We start from the raw sequence: 18,389 nt of genomic DNA, 5'->3' as shown, positions 1-18,389 counted from the left end.
ACACAACATACAGTTATCATTTTTGTTTTTTTTTGAAAGGATTGTCATTTAGTCACTTTATCTATTGATGATCTAGTGATGAATGAAACAAGAGAAAAGGTGAAAGGTTCGTTCATCAAACCAAAGAAAAGAAGAAATTCAGTCAATCAATTCATTCGCCAAACCAACCGACAGTTAGGTTGCTCACGAACATTATCATTCGATGTATCAGTAGAGAAAAGTTTCCGAAAAAAATCCTGTTTTCTAAACAAACATTGGTTGACTGAATCGTTGTATTCTATTGAAGAATATGTGAAAAAAATACATTCCAGAATCAAAAAAAACAACAACAAAAAAATAAATTCTTTTTTCATTTCTCATTTTTATTCTACATTTTTCGTTTCTTCTCAAAAATATTCCAAAACATACATTCCACCAACATATACGATTCCCATTGCATTTGCATTTCTCATTTTAAGAAGAAAAGATTCCATATAGAATTTTATTTGATTTTTTCTTTCTCTGCTTCGTTTTTTCCATTTATTTATTTGCTTGATTTTGTTTTTTTGTTTTTGCTTCTTATTTTTAGACTTTATTTTCAATTTTGGCCATAACCATTTCACTATTTACTTAATTCGGATATAAACAACAAAAAAAAAAACTAGAGAAAAAATTGGGGCCAAGCATCTTTTTGTTTCACTCAACTCAATTAGAAGCCTTGGATGCAAAACAAAGCAAAGCAAAGCAAAACTCTTTTTGTGTCTTTATCAAAACTAAGAAACACAAAAAAAAAAAATCCAGTAGTAAATCTTAACTATTTTAGATGATGATGATGATCATCATCAAGCTTAATCTTTATGTTCATTTCTTTTTCGTTTTGTGTTTAGTTCCCTTTCTTTTCTTACTATTCAAAAAAAAAAAACTTATTTATTGACAATCCGTGATTTGAATAAGTGATGTTATTCTCCACAAAACAAAACGAACGACGAAAGAATCGAATAAAATAATGAAAGAAATGTTCATCATCAAATGTTGTTGTTGTTTCAGAATTATGGTATTTTTCTATGTAAAAAATTTTTGTTTGGAATTTAATTCTGTTGTCGTTTTTGCTATGTTGATCACACACACACACATTTGGCCAATGTCTGTCGTTCCTGTTATTTTTAAAATTGAATTTTTCATTTAATAGAAAAAAAAACAAATTTTGTTGTTGTTGTTGTTGTTTTGTTCGCATTACATGCTAGCTAGTCATCATTCATTCATTCATTCATTCATTTCTGACTTGATATTCACAGAAATTCTTTTATACAGAAACAACAACAAAAAGTGAACACAAAATTTACACAAAATTCTGGACAACAACAAAAACATTACTGAAATTCTCTTGACTTTTTGGCGAAAAAAAAAGTCAATTCGATGTTCATGTTTTTGTTGTTGTTGTTGTCCAGAATTTAAGGTTCTGTTCATTTGTTCAAATGTGTTCGCACAAGATCAAAAACAAGAAAATCGATTTAAATCGAAAATGATTTTGATGATGTAAAATTCTTCTTCTTTTTTGTTTTGTTTGTTATATGCAACATCATCATAATAATAATATTGGTTGTTTGTTTCTGGATCAATTTGGGTAAAAATTTGTTCATTTGTTGTTGTTGTTGTTGTTGTTGCTATTACCAACAACGTATTCATTTTGAATTGAATCAAATTTCATCATCATCAAATTCAGTGTCTTTTTTTTCTACAATTGTTTTTTGTTTGTTTGTTTGTTTGTTGACGATTCAATTCAATTCCATTCGTTCTTCCTGAATTGATTCAAATTTCATTTCAATCAAATAAATCGATTCTTTTAGTTTGCAATGAAAATTCTTTGTTGCCTTGGTTGTTGTTGTTATTGACAAAATAATACACACTGTGAATATCAGTATGAGGGTCTATTATTGAAATCAAGTTATCACGAGGATTTCATTCATTCATTTAGGGCTAAAACTTATTGCTCCATTTCATTTTGGTTGATGGTCATTTTCATAGTTATTCATATATCGAATGAATGGACAAAACAAAGAAAAAAAATTTGTAACTTTGTTTCATAAATTGTATACGATATTTTACGTATGGATCATGTGTATAAAATTCATTCATTCGAATATCTTCGAATACCAAAAAGCTATTATTATCTTGATATCTGTGGTATGGTGTATGTATGTATGTGTGATTGCCATTTTCGCTTTGATGATTTTGTTGTTGTTGTTTTGTTTTTTTTTTTTGGTAGGGGGGCGTCTCGATTCCTATATTCTACGTTGGAAATGGATCGAAATAGTCTTTGGTTTTTTGTTTTGTTATTAGAAAATTGTTTGAATGTTCTCTACATCACTCAATTCTGATGACCGACTGATTCATTTCCGACCACGAAGACGACGACGACAATCATCAATGATGATCGGTTTTTTTTTGTCTTTGGTCCGATTCTATAATTTTGTTTTGTTTTGTTTGTTTCGGAATTTCATCTTGGGCAATTTTCTCTTCTTTTTTTTGCTTGTTTTTCTCAGCATCATACAGAAAAAGAAACAAAATCGATTGCCAATTTTTTTTGTTCCTGTTGTTTTCATTTTCATCACACACAAACACACACACATTGACACGCAACAAAACACATATACAGAATCTGTGAAATGTGTGTTTTTTGTTTGTTTGTTTGTTTGAAAACAAAATGAATCGAGTAGGGGTTCGAGAATGACTATAATTCCAAAGAACGATCAAGAAGATCTATTTAATGATTTTTGATATGAAAATTTTTTTTATTTAATTGCTTAAAATTGGTAAATAAATAAACTTTTTAAGAAAATTTAGTTTATGAAAAAAAACTGGAAAAAAGCAGCAACAAAAAAAAAAATGAAGAACCCAAACGATGAAGAAGATTTTTGAAAAAGAATAATGATTGAAGAAATTGAAATTGATTTTTTTCTTCATGAATTTCAAACATCTTTTTTTCTCTCTTTTTCTCCAAAAAAAAAAATCTTAAAGAATTGAAAAAATATAAGAAAATTCTCATGGGTTTCTCTCTCTCGCTCTCTGTCTTTTTTGCTTGATTTTTATTTCACATTCATCTTCTTGAGTCGTTCGTCGCCATCAATTTTATTCGGGAGAGAAAGAAGAAAAATGAAAGAAAAATGAAGAGAAGAATTTAATTGAAAAAAAAAATTTCTTATCATCAGCAAAACATTACAAAAATACGCCAACCAGAATGGAAAGAGAGAAAAATGAATGAAATGTACAGAAATCTTATCCATTCATTGTTTGAGTGGATATTTCTCTTTTTAAAAATTCTTTTCTTTCAAATTTTTTTTCATTTTCTCGTTGACCTGAATGAATCATTTATAAATCAAAAAAATCAAAATTGAAAAAAATTAATTTTTCAATTTTGATTTTTTTTGGTTGGAAAAAAAATTGATCGATAAAGAATTATCATCAACAAATGACAATGGTCGAAATTCTCTTGTTGAAACAAAATCTTTTTCCATCATCATCATCATCATTGTTCAATCAGAAAAAATTTGCTGTTGTCAACGTTGTTGTTGTTGTTGTTAAAATTCATCGTACCGTGTGATCGGATTCTTAAAAGATTTTGATCATAAATTGAAAATTGCGAAATCTTTTCATCACCATTATCACCATCATCATTTTTTCCTCCATGAGGTTCTTCCAGATTTTAAACAAGAAAACAAATTACTGCAGTTTATAATCTTCAACGAATTATCAGATTCGTATCTGGTTTTGTCATCCGTAATCAAAAAAAAGAAAATTTCTCATTTTTCTAATTAAAAAAAAATCTTTAATACATTTTTTTTTTTGGAACGACAGATCTTTTTATGATTCAAAATAGTAAATAGTAATTCGTTTTTTATTAATGCAATAAAATTAAGTGTGCTTATAACACGGGATGTATAGATCTATAGATTTGGATAAAGATTATTTTTTTCCAATAAGATTTTCATTCGTTATCGCTCGAAATATATAAACAATTCGTGAATTCGTGATTAGAATCGACATTAGAAAACATTATTGGTTATTTTATCCAGTCATTCATTTTTCCATTATATCAGAATTGAAGATGTGAAAAAAAAGAATCTGATTTAGATAATAGCGAGAGAAGAATTCATTATGAATAAAAAAATATCGTCCATTCATAAATGACATGTTTTTTTTTCGAAACGATTGATTGAATTAAGTGAAAACAAAATGAAATTGATCCAAATATATTGCGATTGATTGATTATAAATAAAAAAGGAAATAGAAATGAATGAAATGGAAATAAAGTGTAAATTACAAATTGAAACTTTATTTATCTGTTTGTTTCGATTGATCATAATCATCATCAATGGTGATTGAAAATGAAATTCATCAATTTATCTAATCTTTGTAATGGTATTTTCTAACTTTGTATCGAATTCATACGTGTATGTTGCAACTTGCAAGATTAAATTGATCAAATTCTTTGTAATGTAATAAAAACTGACTGATAATAATAATAATAATAATCTTTTCAAAACCTTTTTCACAAAATGATTTCACAACACTTGTAAAAATTAAATAAAACTTTTTACTACTTCTGCTGCTGTTTTTGGTAGTTATCATTCGTAAAGCGAAAAAGTTATCAGGAAAAAAAAAGTTAAACACAGTGAATCACGTGAGATTTTAATTCTAACTTTTCAACTTTTTTATTCCATCATTAAAATTTGAATAAAATAGAATTGAATTCTAATGATGATAATGATGATGATGATGATTACGATATTTAAATAAATAGCCATGTTTAATAAGTTTTTCTGGTTCATTTTTTACTTCTATATGTAAATTACGTCAAAAATTATATAATAATTATCATTGTCTACTGAATGACAATCATTTATATCATCAAAGATCATATTATCCATTTTGCTCAATCTCTCAATTATTTGAATATTTTTTTTCATTTGAAATGAGTGAATGTGTAAGCTGTTTTTTCTTTTCACATTGGCATTTTTTTGAATATAAAATTAGATTAGACATGTTTCAATTTCTAATTCCAAGTTTGATAATGATAATAAAACTGGATTGAACTTTATTTGGTTGTTTTGTTTCTGGTGAAAAGTTTCTTTGGCTGTTGTTAGTAATTATATCTTTATTTGTTGTTGTTGTTATCGTTACATAGAGTAAATCACAGAATAAATATTTTGTCGTTTATCGAAATGAGATTTTTTTGTTTTGTTTGTTTGTTGTTTTGGTTGGACAATTGATAAATGAATTTGGATTAATTTCTTCATTGAAATTCTCTTGAGACTTTGATAACATTTTGAATTAATTATCAAGAAATAACAACAACAACAACAAGATTTTCTTTCCGGATTTCTACTGTTATTAGACGAATAGAAGAATATTCTTAATTCTTTAAGACAAATAATCGACGACAATGATAACAATAATGACAAACAAACAAGTAATTAATTCTAAAATCAAGATTTAACATGTTTTGTTTGTTTGCTTTTTCTCTCTCTATTTTTGACAATCAAAATCATTCCGATGACTATAAGGATTGTAAAAAATGAAATGAATGAATGAATGAAAGAATTGAAACATTTAAATACAACCACATTACAAATACAATGCTAATCTATTATGAATATTTAAGAAGAAGTATGAAAAAAAACATATTCCGGATATTCATTTCCCATTATCATCATCATTATTATTTGATGAATATTTGTTCGTTTGTTGTTTAGTTTCCCGGATAAATAATCCATTTACCCGAAAAAATATTGTTGTTGTTGTTGTTATAACTGTTTCCTTTTTCGATTGCGTGTATCATCATCATCATCATTATAATGAACCATAATATCTAGAAAAAAAAAATATTAATATTATCATTATTGATTATGTAATATGAATAATTACGAAAATGTAAATCGTTTACCATTAATATCATTATGGCCAATGTAAATGATCATCATTGGTTGCCGGTGGTGATTATTGAATAATTTTTTGTTGTTGTTGTTGTTACAAATTGAAAGACCAGTATCCGGGTTAAGCAAAAAAAAAAATTCTGATTCCAAATGACGAAATTCCACTTTTTTTTGTTATTGGTTTTTTCTTCGATAGAAATTCCATAAGTAAATCATAATTAATCCAAGGGAACGTAAATAAATAAATAAAAAACAAGACAATAATTAATCATTATCTAATTATTTATTTTTTTCGGTTTAATAATACCCGAATAGAATCGAGATTTGATACGCAGGCAAACAAAACAAAAAAAAAAAAACATACCTAAAGGGTAAAAATGATTAATTTTTCATCATCATTATCCTGATCATTTGCAAGGATAGAGAGAAAAAGAGAAATGTCAAAAGCGCTTATTATAACACACGACACACATATTGACATTTACGAATAAATAAATAACCAAAAAAAAAAAAAATCCCATCAAAATATATTTGGGAATGTGGGAAATGTAAAATGACACACCGTTCATTTTTTTGTTGGATCGCTTTGGTTGAGCGCCTGGATTATTTTCATTTCATTTTTTGTTTTACATCATTTATCGTAATAAAAATATATTTTTTCATAATATGGATACACATTCAAGAATCAGTGAGAGAATAAAAAAAAATGATACGTCACATCAAAGATTTTCGATTTAAGCCTACAAACAAAAAAAAAAAACACACCGGTGAATCGATGAATTTGATGATGATGATGATGTTCTATGATAATGATTATTTTCTAAATGAGATTTTATGGTTGATATCATTTTCGTTTCAAATGTTTATTTCATATTTCATTTATTCATACATTCATTGGAGTTTTTTCAACGATTTTTCTCTGTCAAACATTTTGAGAATGACAGAATTCATTCATTTATTATTAGTTTCAAATTTCATTACAACAAAAGAATTTCACATATGAGTTTAATTTGAATTCTTTCTCCTTACCAAAAAAAAAGTGTTGGTTATTAGTTATTATTTGGGTGTGGGTATATGAATCATTTTTCTATACGATTCTGTGTGTGTGGGTGTTTGTCCATCATTCTGATCGAAACGAAGCACATTTAGACAATCAAATCATTCAATATGACGTTAATGATTCAAACAAAAAACACCCAAAACAAAAACCAACAAAACAACAACAAATAACGATCATCATCATCATGGAACATAGTTTTTTTCTTCAACAACAAATTATTATTATCCAACAAATAAATAACCTTACTAAACAACAACAACAACAACAACAAAAAATAATGACAATGATGAGGATCAAATCAAGTAAAGTGGAAATAAATATAAGAAATCATTATTTCTTCGTTTAAGCTCGTTATTTCGTTGCTTGTTTTGTTTTTTGCCTTTGGCCAACACCTACAAAACAAGAAAAATATAACCAACCAAAATGAAAAAAAAGCAAAAGAATTGATGATTCTCACGCGATTCTGTGTGTGAAAAAATGTGTAGAAGACACATACAAACACACGAAAGAAAACATAACAAAGCAATAACAATCATCATTACATAATGATAATTTTTCACAAAACCATAATCATTGAACATTGAATTTTATGTGACAAATAAATTGAAAAATTTGCTTGACAGCATATTATTTCAAGTGTTTTCAAACAAACAAAAATTATTACATAACTTTCAACATTTTGTGATTTTGTACAACTTATGTCCATCAGATGAGATAATCTGTTATTGAAAATTCTGGGTGTGTGTTTTTCTTCGTCGTAAAAGAATATTCTCTCTCTCTCTCTTCATCAAAATCCAATGATTGAATTTTATCGATAATGCGCGCGCACTGTAATAAAGGAAAAAACATATTGGATAATAATCAATTTCGATCATCATCATTATTTATTTATTCATTTTTATGAATATAAAAAAAAAATAAAGAATTTATTCAATGAATGAAAAACATGCGCTCCAATAATTTTACTTACATCATATTTTTTTTTATAGATGGATGATGATCATCACCATCAAGATGATGATGATTCAATGGAAATCCGTTATATTGATAGATATTTTAAAGGCAGGGATTTATTTCTTCTTCTTCTTCGTCTTTGGCTTCTTTCACCATTTTATTATCATCGTTATTGTTATTATTTTATTGAAAAGCTATTTACTAGCAAAACAGTAAAGAACAATAAGAAAATTTCCAGGAAATTTTTTCATCCCCGATTACTGTTTATTTGGGGGAAAAAAATGGTTTTTATTCTGGAAATGGAGAGAAATCCAGGGAAATTTTCCATTTTGTTATTTTATGGCAAACATCTCATCATCATCATCACAATCATTGATTGAATTTTTTCTTTCTTCGTTTTATTTATACAAAAAATACACTTACATTTTCGGAATGTCAACCAAAATGTATTCAAGCATCTGGGAAAAATATCTTTTTCTCTTTTTCTGGTCACTATAAAAAAAGAGAGAAAATTTTCTTATTTAAACTTGAAAAAAAATATTCAAATCCATAAGATGTGTTTGTTTGTTTGTTTACCAATATATTTACCATACACAAATCGAATTCATCAAACAAACAAAATTTGAATAAATATCAAAATAATCAATTCGCCATATCCACCAACATTCACAAACAAACATTATCAGAGAGAGAGAGAGAGAGAGAGAGAGAGAGAGAGAGAGAGAGAGAGAGAGAGAGAAGAAAAAAAATGTGAATTTCAGGGGAAAAAAGTGATTCAAAGATGGTATTCTTTCTTTCTTTTTCTTTTGGTAAAATAATAATCAATAAATAGAAAATGGATCATGGATCAAATGCAATTTCTTTTTTCACATTTTTATTATTATGGACAACGAATGTAAAAAAAAGTTTCTTGTTCAATTCTTGTACGACGGATATTTTGATCATCCATCAAAACAGCAACAGCAGCAGCCAAACGATGATCATCATCCCCTTTTTATCTTGATCTTTATCATCATCATCATCATCACCCAATGAAGGGAATTTTATTTGAACAAAAAATGATGATGAAATTCCAAAAAAAAACAAAGTAGTAGTAGAATGTTTTTGAACCATGAATTTGAATGGATCTTATGATGATGATGGAAACATCTTTTCTTTTTCTCTTCTTTCGTTAACCATCATCCGATATAAACAAACATTGTTATTGTTTGGATGTTTTGTTTTTTTTTCGGTTTTTCTCCTCATTGATCGGTTAAATTCTTTATTGTCGATTTTTTTTTAATAATGAGTTTCCAAATTCTTTTCTTTCGTTGGTCGATTGTTTTTCTTAAATTTGATGAACGTGACTTTTGAAACAAAATATTAATAATAAAATATATAGGCTATTTACACACACACACACACATCACTAACGCCCCCATTCTTAAAGAATAACGAAATGGAACAAAAAAATATTTCAAGAATTTATAGTCGATTTACAGGGGAAAAAACCGAAGAATAATAATGATTGAAATCGATGATGATGTACGAAAACAAATTTCTTAATTCAAGTTTTTTGTTGCAAAACAAAAAAAAAAGAAAAACTGATGAAAGATTTGTCACATGAACAAAATCTAAAAGATTCCGAAGAATAATTTTGATTCAAAAACCACTGTTTTTTGTTTGAATGTTTGGTGCAAAACTATTACTTTGTTATCGTTATATAGATCGATTTGTGTTTAGAATTTGCCCAGAATTTATCATTCTGGATCAATTTTTTTCTTTTTTGTTGTTTGTCTTTTTTTTGTTTTTTCGGGTACCATTCATCCACCCACACACACTGCTATTACAAATTAATATTAACGACATGTGATTGTATAGTACTTTTTCTTTCTTTTTGTTTCCTAAGAAAAGTATTTCATTTTTTTTTTTTTGTACAGAATTTGGATCACACAACACATCATTTGGAATGAAATAGTAGGTATGAGAGGAAGAAATTATGAAAATGACTTGACTATGTGGCTAGATTTTTGCCTATTTACGAATTTTACGAAAAACAGAAGAAGAAAAAGATCCCGATTATATCGGATTAGGTTATGGAAGACATAAGATCATAAGAAAAAAATTGATGATGAAAAATAAAGAATCATCAGCTCTCTCGTATCATATGAATAGCTAATAGGATTGAGACGATTGATGTTTGCTTAGTTTTTTCTTTATTAATTTATCAACAGTAATAAGTGTTTTTTACAAACCAAAAAAAATGTATGCATCTTTTTTATTGGTTTCGGTGGTGATTAAAAAAAAATCATGAAAATTACTTAGGAACGACATGGGATTTTTTCACTGATAATAATGGGAAATGTTCGGAAATATTTTTTTCAGTAGAAAAATTAAATTATTTTTGTTTACCCCCATGTTTTCCCCTTTCTCTGTTCCATTTTCTAAATGAATATTCAAAACAAAACAAAACAAAAAAAAAAAAAGATTGAATATTAACTGCAAAATGAATGTGTTTGTTTTGGCAAGTTTGTATTTGCAAGCACTTTTTGTTTTGCTGACCTATGCAAATTCTTGTTCAAGATTCTGTCGATTCTGTTGTTGTTTTTTGTTTTGTTTTTTGAGAATAATAACAATTTGATTAATTTTTTTTCTTTCTCTTCCACCTATTATTATTATTATCTAAACATAATCAAAGAAGAATGAAACAAAGGTCAATTTATCTTCATTTTCTCCCACTTCATTTCTTTTTCTCCCACTTCTACATATTAAATATTCAGAATTTGCTTCCTTTTCATTGCGGCATAAAAAATGATCAGGAAAAAAAAGTCAAAACAAGAACGGAATATATAAGAAATTGATTATATTTCAATGGCCTTTTGTTGTTGTTGCTGTTAATGTTAAGTGGTGTACAAAATTTATTATGATTTTTTTTTCTTGCACATACAAAAAGAAATGAACAAGAATCTTTGTGTGTGTGTGAAAAACTAAAGAATCAAGAGAGAGAGAGAAAAAAAACATTGTATTTTATTTTTATGAAGAATTTGCATTTTCTTTCTCTATTTTTTTTCTGCTGACATGGTTTTGTTGTTTTGTTCATCATTCAGAAGAAGAAGAAGAAGAATTGAACCAAAACAACAAAAGCTGAAAAAAATGAATTTTTCCTCTATTGCCGCAAACAGACATTCAACTTTTACAATCAACTATTTTCGCCCTTAAGGACCGGGTTCCAGAATTTTGTATTTGACAATCAGCTTTTTTTCATTCTTTCTTTACGAAGACGACGACAACAACAACAAAAACATTATTTCTGACAAGAAAAACAAAATAGAATTCAAATCAACAACGTTGAATGAGAAGATGAATTTTTAGTTTTTAAAAAACTGTGTCTCTAACTTTCATTATTATTCTTGTCAAATTTTTTTTTCATTATTCAATCACAAAATGATTGGAAAGAATAAACAAACAACAACAAAAAAAAAATTTCGTATGTTATTCATGTCGATGTCGATGATGGTGATGGTAGTGTTGATGATCCAAAGATGATGATAATAATGTATTCATCACCATAACAATCAAACCAAACTGACAATAACAAACATCAAACAACACTGATGATGATGATGATGATGAGATACTTAATTAAAATAATGAGATTATTTACACTTGACAAAACAATGAGAAAAATAGTGAATAAAGGTAACAAACATAAGAAGAAGAAAAAAAATAAACTGAATGAGAGAATGAACTGAACTGAATACAAAATAAAATTTTTTTTTTTGCCATGTTCAATGGATATTATTATTATTATAATGAAAAAAACAAGAATTTTTTTTCTCACTTTTTTTTACTGGTTTAGCTTTTGTTTTCATTAACTGATGACATTGTTTTTTTTTATTATTATTATTCAGAAAAGAATTTTCATTTCCATTTTATCAAACCATAAAGATGATGATGGTGTTTACTTGAAATCATAGTAGTAGTAGTAGTAGAAGAACCAAAAATTTTCAATTCATTTCAATGAATATTCTTTATATTCTATTAATGATAATTAACAATCAAATGTGTTAAGGACAATGTGACTTTGACAATTTCATTTTTTTTCTTCTTCTTCTTCTTTTTCCCATTTCATAATGAAATAATATTTCAAAAAACCTGTTTAAGATTCATAATGATGGCAATGTTTCCGAAATGTTTTTTTCATTACTGTTTGTTTTTCTTTTTCTTGTTCTTTCCCAAATAATTAATTTACTTTATGATGAGAAAAAAATTCATAAATAAAAAAAAAGACAAAATTCAATTAACCAATTTTTTCTTCAAAAAAGAAAGAAAGATGAATCGAGTAGAGAAAATGATTTGATCTTTATGAAAAAAAATTCTACTGATTAATGAATTCGTACCCGAAAAGAATTTTCACGCGTACATTATGAATGACAATTTGTGTTCCGTGTCTAAAAGAAAAAGAAAACAACATTATTAATTTAAAATAAAATGAAAAATAAAAAATTCTTAAAGAAAAATAAAATTCCTTAATGGTTTTTAAAAGTATAAATGAATGATAAACTACTGTGTATATGAGTGTTGTATGTTGAAAAATTGAATCAAAGTTTTTCATCCATTCCCCTTCCGTGTTTTCTTTCAAATCAGTCCAAAAAAAACCATCAAGAAATACCGATGAAAATGCAAATGACTGTGTATTTATAATAAATCAATTATGATGATGATGATAAAATTTTCATTTGATTTAGTTTATTTCTTGAAACAATTTTGTTATTATTGTTGTTTTTAAAGGTCTTGAAGTTTTTTTCCTGTAAAAAATAAGATTTAAAAAAAATTTAGTAAAATTTACAACAGAAAAGAAAACGAAAATGATAATCTCTAAAAAGAAATAATTGAAAATTAGATTATCAACAATGACGACGATTTTTTTCTGAAATAAAATATTAAAAAGTTTCTTCTTCATTTTCCAACGAAATACACACAAACACTGTGTTCTTACCTGATCAATAATAGATTACAAAATCGTATCGATTTCGATAAGAAAAACAAATTCAATTGAATGTGTGTTTCGATTTGAATAAAGAAAATGTTGTTTACAACAACATTTTGAAAACAAAATCGCAAAAGTTTTTTTTTTGAAAAAAATTAGATAGATTCATTAAAATTTCATTAAATTTACTCACTCAGATCGCCTTATTTTATCAGTGTTGTTGCTGGGTGAAAAGAATGAATAAATCCATTCCTTTCTGTCTTTCTTGGTATGAAAATAAATAAATTTTCCATTACTTCATTGAAAGGGGCGAGAAAACGAGCGATGGAAAAAAGAATAATCTAATTGTGATTTGAAAGAATAATAATACCAGAAACTATTGAATTCTCTTTTTCCCCTGGTTGAATAGGTTGAATATTCTTGCTTTTTTTCTGGTAAAATCTTGACGGGATGAAATAAAGAGGAAAAAAAGAAAAAAGAGAGAATGGAAAAACGGTAATTCATTCGACAACAGAATCTCCCATTCTTTTCCCGTCTATTTATAATGATTTTTTTTCGGGAATAATAAAATGAATTTGGTGCAATTATAACTATCGCAGATAACGAAACGATATCTATATTGAATTGAATAGCTTATAGAAGCAAAATACTCGTTCGTTCGATCATTGGATTCACATTAACCAAAATGATAAAAAAAAACAACATAATCCCCCGGCGTGATATGATATGATGATGATGCGGCGGTGGTGAACAACAAAACAGAATAAAAGCCAAAAATTGAATTTTCATGTAAATTTTTCATATAAATGTTTGACAATACGATTTGTTCCAACAACCAAACAAAATAATAATAATAATTTTTTCTTAAATTTCACCAAAAAAGAAAAATCTGTTTACATGAAAAAAGAAAAGAAAAGAATTAGATTTAGGCAAGAGAAGAAAAAAAATTGTTAAGTTAAATCGATTTAGATTTTTGTTTCTTCAACAACGAACAAAAAAAAAGATGCTTCACACTGAGTTTAATAAAGTGATGAGGTAAATATTTGTCTGAAAAAGCCAATTCGACAGGATTTTTGAGTGGGTGTGGAAAGAATGGGTGTTTTCTGTTGATGATTTTAGAATCTTCATTGGTTAAGGTTTTTTTTATGAAAAAAACGATTGACATTTTATTGTTTACATCAACAGTGGCGTTATCGAAGAAAAAAATAATGACGCAAACACAATTTCCATAAAGATTCCAGGATAATAAATTCTTTATTTTTTTCTGTTGACCATATATTCTTTATATTCGTCATTCGTATTATTCTTTGAATTTTCTTTTTGAATCTACTTTGAATTTTCTCAATTTCGAATGAATGAACAACATAATAATATGGTTCTTTTGTCTGTTTTCTTTTTGTTGAACCCACACACAAAACCCACTTCAATAAGGACAGAATTTATTGTTTTCAGAATCCATCATAGTCATCATCATCATATAAATAATGTTTAGCTGTCGAAATATTTTAGTTGTCCGATTATTACTGTTATTGTTGTTGTTTAAAGAAATGAATGAAGAATTTTTTCCTTCGAATATTGTCAAACAATGGTCCAAAAATACGGGTTGAATAAAATGGAATGTTGTGTTGTGTTCCATACCAAAACCACATGTGATTCCAAAAAGCCAATAAAAACAAAAAACAACAACAAAAAATGATGATAGAGATGAATAATTTTAGCCAATAAAACCAGAATGGCAAACCACAATTATTATTGTTGGTGTTGAGAATATGAAAAAAAAATTAACGAAAAAAAAAGAATTTTTTTTTCGGATTCGAAACTATTTTCATCCAAATGGCTTAAATGTTGAAAATGGACAACAACAAACAAGAAAAAAAATTTCCGCTGTTTGTCGTAGCAGCATGAAGTAGTAGCATGTATCATTGCGTAAAATATGTTATTCTTTTCGGTAAAATGTTTTACGATGGAACGGAAATCGGTGTTGTGTACTGCTAGCAATTTATCGAATTTTTCTTTCAACATTTCGATAAACCACTTCTACTTTTTTTTTGGGTTATCAGGAAAAAAAATAATTTCGAATTTTTTTTTATGACGCAACAAACAAAAAACTAAATGAATCGGATAAAAGAAAATTTTTTCATTTAAATGTTTTGTAAATTGTTGATTTTTTTTTGCTTGAAAATTACACGTTTTTCGATTGATTGTGTGTATGTGTCAAGGAAACCAAAAATACCTCACCATCCTCTAAATTCCAAATCGTATCAACAAGTTTGTTGTTGTTGTTTGATCTAAATCCATTTTATGATTAATTTATTTTTATATTTCTTTCCTTTTTAGGCAATTTTGTTTGATATTTGTATCGGGTGATAAACATTTGATGTTTTGATCATCATTCAAAATCCAAAATCCAAAAACATCATCAGTAACTCAACAGTAAGTAAAATTTTTTTTGTTATCCAGATTTTTTATTCTACTGTGTAATCTTAAGTCCTTATTTCTAAATGAATCTTATTCAAATTTGAAATCATCATAATCGTAAAAAATGTTTCATTTTAATTCTGAAATCATGTAATAATCATAATTGCTTGTTATATTCCAATTCTCTTCATCATTATCATCAGAAATCTTTTCAAATCTTATCGTTTCTTTTTCTATCTTTCTATCGATTCACTTCACAATAATAACAACAACTGGAAAAAAATGATGCAATTGAGTGTTGTATGTTGTTCAAGCAAAAAAAAAGTTATGATTGGAAATTCATTCATTTTTTAGCTTGAAGCCATTTTTTGCCTTTAAAATATCAATGGACTGATTTCTGGCTCGATGTCTTAATGCGAATTACCCCTTGTTGTTCATTGATGATGATTTCGGTCGTCATCGTCGTATATGATCATGATGATGACAAACGAAAGAAACAAAAAGCAAAACGAACCAAGTTTTTTCCAATTTTCAAAGTCGACGAACACATCCTTTTTCGAATGTGAATTTCGTTTATTTTTTTTTATTTGGTTCATTTAGTTGTTATTGTTGATGTTATTGCCTTTAAGGTCTTTTTTCCTCTATTTCCTCTAAAATATTAATAGTGTGTATGTTTTTTTTTCGTTTGTGTTAGGGTTGTTTCAATTCGTTCTTTTTTTTGGACAAAAACGAAACAATTTTTTTTTCGCTATATACCGTAACATCTCATTCGTGTTGGTCATTTGTCAAAATATACGATAGGAAAAAAAATTATTATAACATCCTCGAGAAATGATGATGATGATGATCATCATCATTGATGCGTACACTATCTAGGGATGTAGAATTTTTCTTTTTTTGATTCTTTTTTATATTGGGTGATAAGTATGTGTGTGTGTGCGTGAGTGTTACATTTATTTATATAAATAACAAAATAATCATACAATCGAAATGGACAATTTTTCATTCGAATGGAAAATTCATCAATCGATTTTGTTTGTTTGTTTGAAAAATCGATGATGCTACCGATTACCACCGATTGTGACAAACATACACAGGTGTTCAATCATTTAATTTTTTTTCTCAATGCCGATAAAGGTCATTGAATATTTTCATTGTTTTTTTTTGCATGAATAGATCGATTTTGTATCGATTGATTGATTATTGTTGTTATTTTATTATTTTCCTAGAATTGTAAGTTTGAATTTCTTGTTGTTTTTCATCATTGTGAATTTTTTTTTATCTTATTCATTTCATTACGATTCATTGGATATATCTAATGCTTTTATGGAACGATGATTATCTTACATCGCTTGTATAATAGTAACCAATCATCAAAAATGTTTGAAAATTTTTCCATTGTTGTTTTTGGAGAATTTCTTGAATTTTTTTTGCCCAAACACAAATTTAAATTAGTGTTCAATAATCGAGTTATGATGATGGTGTTAGTGTTAGGTGGATTGGCCCATTTCAAACTAAAAAATTCGGGCCATCTATTTTACTGAACAACATTTACAATCCGGCCAAAGAAATTTTTCAAAAAAAAAAAATTCCTATATTTAAACACACAGGATACAATGTGTGTATCATGTGTGTGTGAGTGAATATAGAGAATTTCCTCTTGGGAAGCGTTGATGCAAGAATGTTGTGTATTGAAAAATGATGATCCATCGTCTTAAATTCTATCCAAAAAAAAGAGAAGAATTATATAAAAACGAAAGCCAACTTGATAAATCAATCGACCGTAACACACACACATTCACTATACACTATTTTACAATAAGGCAACGAACAAAAAAGTGAAAAAAAATATCAAGTATGTCTGTGTTGCACTTGAAACCAAAAAAAAATCACAATGTTTTTTCTTGACGAAAATTCTAATGTTGTGTGTGCATTGGATCTCCACTCCATGAAAGATTTTTGTTTTAGTTTGAAAAAACTATAAATGAATTGTTTCTTTCTCTTTTTTCGATTTAATTTTTCTTAGTTTGGGTTTAGTGTATGTTTGAGTGTGTCAAGGATTTCGTTTTATCAAGTTGGATCGATATCAGAGTGGTGAATGAAAACATGAAAAATCCATAAAAAAAGGGTATTTCTCTTTTTCTCTCGACTTTAATTGATGTTGGAATAATTTTTTGTTTTGCTTTGTTTTTGAATGATTCTTTTATGTGACCTAACTTGATTCTATTTTGGATTTTTTTTCTCTTCAATCCTTTTCACTAACTCAAGTCCTATTGAAAATTGACAATGTGATCCTTTTATAACGAATTTCAATTTGACTTTTGATCACAAAAAAAAGTTTTTTTTTGTTTGTAAATCTTTTGACTTGAATTTGCTTCCCAAAACGCCCAATTCTTTTTTCCTTTTATTATAAATGGTATGAGAAACTGGATAAAAATGATAACAAAAAAGGTGTTGATATTTTGTTGTTGTTGTTGTTGGACATTGGATCGATTTAAAATCTATCGATTTTTTCCCTATTTGTTTGTAATAGAATTTCTATTTTTCATTTTTTTTGCTGGTTTTCGATGGCTAGTTATTGATCTGTTTGGTAGTTTTACACCCATTTTTTTCTGTTCATTTTGGTGATTTAAAAGAAATTTTTTTCTGACCAGTTTCTTTTGCTTTTACCCACACCATGTGTGGGTGTGTGAATTAGATTTTTTTTTTTTTGATTCAATTCTTTGATTGTTCGATTTTTTCGCCAACTTTTAAGAATAATCAGAAAAAAAGGTCCAAAGTTTTTTTTCGCATTTCAAAATGATTCGGTGATGGGCGTCATTTTTTTTCGTTTCCTATTCTTTATATTATTAAATACAATAATAACAATTCAGAGATGGCGAAATATTCTTGGAATCAAGAATCATTTTCCCTTTATTTCTTGACGTTATATTTGAATGAATAGGTTATTACGATTGAATTTCGATTCATTTTCCATCATCATCATCATCATCACCATTCTTTCCCAATCATATGTGAACAAACGAAATTCTGATATAACAAATACATACAATGTGTACATATAAAACGAAACGA

The 18,389-nt window shown here is 27.2% G+C and overlaps 2 long non-coding RNA genes across 3 annotated transcripts; both read right to left on the bottom strand.

Moving 5' to 3' along the window:
• Positions 1-5,229: 5,229 nt before the first annotated feature.
• Positions 5,230-8,309, bottom strand: LOC142645455 (uncharacterized). The gene is made up of 3 exons (XR_012846590.1): positions 7,944-8,309; positions 5,925-6,100; positions 5,230-5,849 (listed from the first exon to the last, which is right to left on the bottom strand). It is a non-coding gene; the product is annotated as an uncharacterized LOC142645455 (long non-coding RNA).
• A 3,463-nt stretch (positions 8,310-11,772) lies between these two features.
• On the bottom strand, positions 11,773-14,716 carry LOC142645488 (uncharacterized). 2 transcript variants are annotated; one of them, XR_012846617.1, is made up of 5 exons: positions 13,890-14,716; positions 13,090-13,785; positions 12,474-12,714; positions 12,307-12,357; positions 11,775-12,157 (listed from the first exon to the last, which is right to left on the bottom strand). It is a non-coding gene; the product is annotated as an uncharacterized LOC142645488 (long non-coding RNA). The 2 variants fall into 2 exon arrangements; XR_012846616.1 differs by having other exon boundaries at positions 11,773-12,357.
• Between the last annotated feature and the right edge of the window lie 3,673 nt (positions 14,717-18,389).

This window comes from Dermatophagoides pteronyssinus, unplaced genomic scaffold, assembly GCF_027571235.1.
Source record: "Dermatophagoides pteronyssinus isolate colony J.1.1.1.1 unplaced genomic scaffold, Derpt_VIB-CSIC_2022.12 sq0012, whole genome shotgun sequence".
Lineage (NCBI taxonomy): Eukaryota > Metazoa > Arthropoda > Arachnida > Sarcoptiformes > Pyroglyphidae > Dermatophagoides > Dermatophagoides pteronyssinus.
Note: the sequence above shows the minus strand (reverse complement) of the source record. Positions and strands in the feature narration are given on the sequence as shown.